This window comes from Cupressus sempervirens, chromosome 8 (assembly GCF_028749045.1).
Source record: "Cupressus sempervirens isolate cs-2001-9-10 chromosome 8, ASM2874904v1, whole genome shotgun sequence".
In the NCBI taxonomy this organism is placed as follows: domain Eukaryota; kingdom Viridiplantae; phylum Streptophyta; class Pinopsida; order Cupressales; family Cupressaceae; genus Cupressus; species Cupressus sempervirens.
This window is the reverse complement of record NC_143125.1, coordinates 667,412,095-667,418,532: the sequence shown is the minus strand read 5'-3', so window position 1 is coordinate 667,418,532 and position 6,438 is coordinate 667,412,095.

The window sequence follows — 6,438 nt, the reverse complement described above, 5'->3', positions numbered from 1 at the left end:
GTTTAGAGTACCATGTCAGTAGGGTGGTTGTAACTAGCAAATGGCTTAGACGATATTCTAAGAAGAACCCTAACTTTTGGTTATTTAAGGATTGGCAAATAAAGAGGAAGATTCTTCATTATTCAAACCTTATTGTTGCATCAAATGTCCACTTGATAAAATATGGTAGAAAACCACATAATAAGATTCTTTGAAAAGTTCACAAGTTGGACCAAGAGGCAATACTTGAGACATTAAAATGTAGAGCAAATCTAGTTGGCTTATTAGATTGAATAGAGAGAGAGGGAGAGAGAGAAAGAGAGATCAATTCTAGGATCCAAATACAATGTTCCAACCTTTCTCCCAAGACTATCCACATGACAAGGTGGATATTGTTATTATGTGTAAGTGATGAGATAAGTTTAAATCACAGATTTTATATTTTGATTTGTTTAGGATCTAGATACATTATTTGAATTTATATTAGATTCTTTAATAGGAACCATTTTTAGATTAGTCATTTGAATAAGTGAAAGTTTATAATTTGTTCTTTAGATCAAAATGTAATGAAAGAACGTGAAAATTGTTAGAATGTGAATGCTTTGTGATGTAAAGTCATGATTGTGTGCATGTAACAAGAAACTTCAAACTAGTGAAAGCAAGGATACAATGGGAGAAGTTTTCAATACTCATCAAGCAAGGGTTATCATAAAACTTAGAAAGAAAGGATTTGTACAAATGGATAATTCTTAATGATAAGCTAGATAATATTTTTGTCATTCTCTAATTTTAGTGGATTAATATTATCTTAAATTTTTTATTGTGCTAATTCTTCATTTGTAGGTCACCAAAGAAGAGGGCTAATAAAGTTGAAGCACTAGTGATAAAGGGTGAGATGCCAAAATCATCTGCAAAATAGTATTATCAATTCATATCCTCAATTTTTACTAGTTATTTTTGTTCAAGTACCATTGTGTGTTAATTATAATATGCCTGGGATTGTAGAGGATCACAATCATCAAAAAGTAAGAAGGAAAATAGGTCTTGATCTAATGATAATGGAGCAGTTACAGACATAGTTCTCTCTAAGGATAATGTTGATCAGCTGATGTATAAGTTGAGAGAACCAAAAGACTTTTGATATTTTGATATTTTTGGGATGTTTTTTGCAATAATGTCAACACTTGATGAAACCAAATATTATGAGTATAACTTAGTAGTTTTGTTTAGCCATGTCTAGATCCCTAAAAATAGTCAATGAAAAATACCTTTAAAGAGGTTTCTTAGATTGTGCACATTAAATATGTATATATAATTTTTTTTGAAATTATTCCATACTATGATTTTGAGGTGACCATTCAGTTAAGTAATAAAATGATATTAAAAAATAGGTGTAAAATAGAGATTTCCCATGCTTTTCTTCACTTGTGTGCATGTGGGATAGTTTTACTTTTGTTTCTTGTGTGCTAGACCAGTTCTTCTTATTGATGACACAACCACTTATAATAATGATGCATATAAAATATTATAGTCATTGGTACCCTTTCACTTAACAATCATGCCACCTTAATGAGATTGGTCAAGTGCATTTTTATTCACTTTACATTTTCCCAATAAGGTACTCAAATCGAGGTTTCTTCATTTTCTTTTCTTGGGGTGGGTGGAAGTTGGATGGGGTACACTAAGAGGGGTTTTCAAAAGCCGATGGGCAGCCAACATGCTTTTATTATAATTCCTTCCATGCATGGTTTGGCCCATGCAAAGATAATTATGAAAATTACTAGATTTAACTTGCCTCATAACTCTGCCCTTCAATATCAATGACAATATTTTCTAACATGTTTTCTATACTCTTCATGTTGCAAATGCTAAATAAATTGAAATGGCTTAAATGATGTTATATGCATTTGAAGCAAGGGACTCATTGAACCCAAATTGTGCATAGAAGGGTTGTTAGGGAATTTCTATAAGCACAAAGGAAGGATGGAAGATATATGAGCTAATTGCACAAATGAATATGAAGTCTAATGAAGTTATTCACACCTCAATGCTCATCAAATTAAGATCGCAAAAATGTCATATGAAGTGAGATGATGGAAAATTTCTTGAGCTTGACTATGGTCAAAAGGAAATTTTAGAAAACCAATCCCAAAAATGGATTGCAACACTAAAGCAATGAAGACTACAAAGGATAAAATGAACAAATTAGTTGAGAGGAGTCAAAGATAATTGAAGGAAAACAAGAAGCAACTTAATCTAGAGATGGGAGAATCTATAGAGGGTAAGGTGAAGGAAGAAGAGTAGCAACAAGAAAAATAACAAGAAGCACCTCACAAAGCAATAAACAAAATGGAGTACAAAGAACATTAAGCAACTATTAAAGAAAGGAAGAAGAAGAAGCCAAAAATTGATATTTTGTATGAAAGGTTGACTCAAAAAGGATGTCCCTCACAAGTCCCAATAGTCTCTCTCATCCCAAGGCCCCTTAAAGCCATACAAACTAAATTAGGAATGCCCTCTTCCTCCTTTTTCAAGGAACCTCTTCTATCACCTTAGGACTATCTTGCCCCTTTCTTTATCACCACCACATTCTCTTCTTTTAATCCCTTCTACCGCACATTTATTGTCTAAGTCCCCACCACTGCCCCCCCCTGATGCAGAGGGTAATGGTGGGACAAGGTCTTAAAACATCAAATATAATGTTAACCAATAGGTTTTAGGGCCCTCAATAAAACCAAATACTTCAAATCCAAAACTAGCCTTTCTAGGCATTACCCTCAAATCATAATAGAAGCAACGGTTTTTAGCCCTTAACTCCAACACTTTCCAAAGGACCTGGAAAATAAAAATCAGATTTTTATACCCTTTCCAAAGATACATAATATATATAAAATGTAAGCATAGTTGTTTTGGATCAATATGGTCATTCTACACAATAGCCCTGTCTTTAAACACACAAAGATGTCACTTTACAAAGGAACTCCAATTTATTTTTACTCCCTGATCTCAAGACTCTAGAAAGTCTCCAAAGATGATGAAAAACCTCCAAATATGTCACCAATTTGGGCCTTGGATCCTTCCAAGTACAAAAGCCCCAAATTGCTCATAAACAAGCCTCAAAACTAGGGCTTCTAAATAAACTACCTTCCACACCTTTCTAGGATAAATTGAGGGTGGATACACCATTGCTTTGATGTTACTATATTCCTTAAACCATAAAAAGTATTCCACCTTCAAGCAGATCTCTCACTGCTACTCCCAACCATCGACTTCCATTAAGCCTTCCACTACAGTTCTCGATGGTCACCAACCAAATACCTTTCATCTGCACATTAAAAGTTAGAGATTATATTGTAAATATCAAGGATAAATCACTCCATGAGAATTATATTTTTATTATTCATGGAGTGATGATCTTTCCATTAAATTAGATAAAAATTGTGAAGAAATCACTGTGTTACTCGGGACAGTCAGCCCTGTTCTTGTAATTAGCCTATTAAACCAACTTCACAACATGAAAAATAGAGATAAATTGATATTAAAAAAGAGGTGACCATTCAGTTAATCATTCAAAAAGATATTAAAACCAACTTCTTGAGTTGACCATTTAGTTAAGCAATAAAATGATATTAAAAAAGAGGTGCAAAATAGAGATTCAAATACTAAATCTTCTCATAGAAAAAACAAGAAAAATGAAGTGTAGATATATTGACCATAGTAGACATATATTTCTTCTCTTGTGTCCATGTGGAATATTTTTACTTTTGTTTCTTGTGTGCTAGACCGGTTCTAATGCAGAGTAACCACAAGGAAGCAAAAATCAAACAACCTTCTACCACCCAAACGTCCAAACTCCAAAAAGTGTTAAGAAAGGGTTATGATTCACTTACAAAGGGATACCAATATGATATTACAACACTTCAATAGGTTTATAAACCCAACTCTCTGAAAAAAGACAAGAATCCAACTTCTTCCTACTTGGTTCAACAATGGCCTACTACCCCCCAACTTGGAAAAAGTGGGTTTATGGTGTTCCCAACATTTCTAACACCAATGATGGCTTCAAGAAATATTAACATGACCAAAACAAGGCAAATCACTGATTTAACCTACTGCTAACAACCCACAAAATAGAATGCATCATTTGACCTATTAGGCAATTAGGCCTCTTAGTTCAATTTTTCAGCAATAACTCAAAACTCTTCCAAAGGACCAGGCAAACAAAGTATAGTTTTAGACACCCTTTTCTAAGTATTAAGAGAATCAAAAGTCTTAAGGCTCCATTCCACTCCACCATACCTTAATCCAAACCATGCACTCAGACCTAATTAGCAACTTTAGGTGTGGTCTATAAGGAAATGGCCAAGAGATGGGTTCATGGAATCAAACCACAAAGTTTATAGTGTTCTTCTAACCCAAAAAAAGATGTTTTGACTTTGCACCAAGTCCTCTACTTCCTTTAAACACATTACTTCATCAATTTGCATAAAATTTGGTCTAATACATGAGGGATATTAGACCTAGGGCTTGCTACTAAAAATATCTACTACAATCTCTTGCTTTAGGACTTTTGAAGTATGAAAGAACATCACCTTAACTTTCTCCCTACCCATTTGGCACAAATTCCAACAGTGGGATCTCAAGTTAGGGCCATTTCTTTGGCCAAACCCTAATTTTGAGGGTTTCATAGGGCAGTGGTCAAGAAAATTCAATATCTTGAGTTCCTTGATTGCTAGAAACTTGAAATCAATTCCAATGCTTCACAAATTAGTAGGTCTAGCTATCTAGTACAAAAAAGTTCACTTCCCAATCATGTAAGGCCATAGTGTATGAAAAAATTAGTAAAACTCATCCTGAAATAGCAGATTTTATTGATTCCAAAGAGAAAGTACATATGTTTCTTCATGTTATCTCTCCCCTCAGGTGTCTAGAGCCTTTATATGCCATTACAAATAGGTAGAACCACCACATGGAAGTTTTAGCTGTTGGGAGTGGTTTTTTCTGAAAATGTTGTCAACTTTTGCAATTTTTTGCAATTTTTTCCATTTTCACAAACCTTCTTCCTAATTCAATTCTAACCATTCTCAAATGTCGTTCTAAGACTCAAAACACCTAAACTACCCTAAAAAACATAAAATAAAGTAAAATTCCACCTTTTGGACCAAATGATGCCCAAGTTTATATTGACACCTTGGGGTCTTGAATTCATTACATGGGTGGATGGCCTTAAGGAGATTTCTTAATCAATCATAATGCCTTATTACATTGAACAAGAAAAACACTTTAATTTGGTGCTCTACACTAGGTTCTTTCTTATTGATGACACAACCACTTATAATAATTATGCATATAAAATATTGTAGTCATTGGTACTTGTATAAAGGCATTAGCTATAGTAAAATGTAGAAACTCAACCTTCACAATGACTAGTTATTAACGATTACACCATTGTAACAACTATATACGACCTCTCCTTATTGTGATTAAGGTGTTAAATAGTTAAAGTATCCTTTGATTGTGCATAACATATTGATGTAGAATGATTCGTTTATTATTATATAACCATAGATCTTCCTTCCAACATCATAAACTACCACCTAATAAATAGGTATTATTTCTTAAAAAGATAAAAAAGGGGATAAACGGGCTAGATCAACCCATTTGATATGCAATTTTAGTTGACCAAACTATAAATTCTAAAGATTCAAACACATTGGTATGTCCATCCATATACTTAATGCAATGGAGAACTTTCCTTTTTCTTCATTTCCAAAGATGATTATGGGTTCATCTAAAGCATTCTGATAGCATTTGAAAGATCGTACATATCCACTTTAATATTTTCCATCTAGTAATCTATACTCATCTATCCTAGTCAAACACTTCCTAAATAAAAATACAAAACCATAAGTACCAATGGACTTATTTTAATAGTTGAAATGAAATAAAATTTATTTACACTAATATATTACAATTTTGAGAACAAGAAAAATGCTAGTTTTAATCCACAAGGATAGACCATACACCCAGCTTCTACACTGTGAGACAATGACAATGTTAATGGATCAGCATTAATTCATACAACTAGACACGTAAAAAATTGAACCAACACCCATGGATGATGGATTTTCATAAACTAGGACTCTTAGCATGTTAAGGGGGTTCAGCATAACACCAAAACCTAGTAAACAAGGCCCAATGACAACCAAAACTCAGATTTCATAGTTTTGTCCAAATAATGTAGCACTTAGAATTAATCCATGAAACTTCAAACTTGACTGAACTCCCCAAAAATGGTAGATCCTCACAAACAGAGTTGAACAATATGGTAAGAGATTCAATATGTCAGTAAAACCCAAGAATTAGGATCAAACAACATGTTAAACATGGGTTTCATGGCACTGTTGAGAATGAAGAGAAAAAATACATAAAATGTTATCCTCTTGTATAAAATGTTGT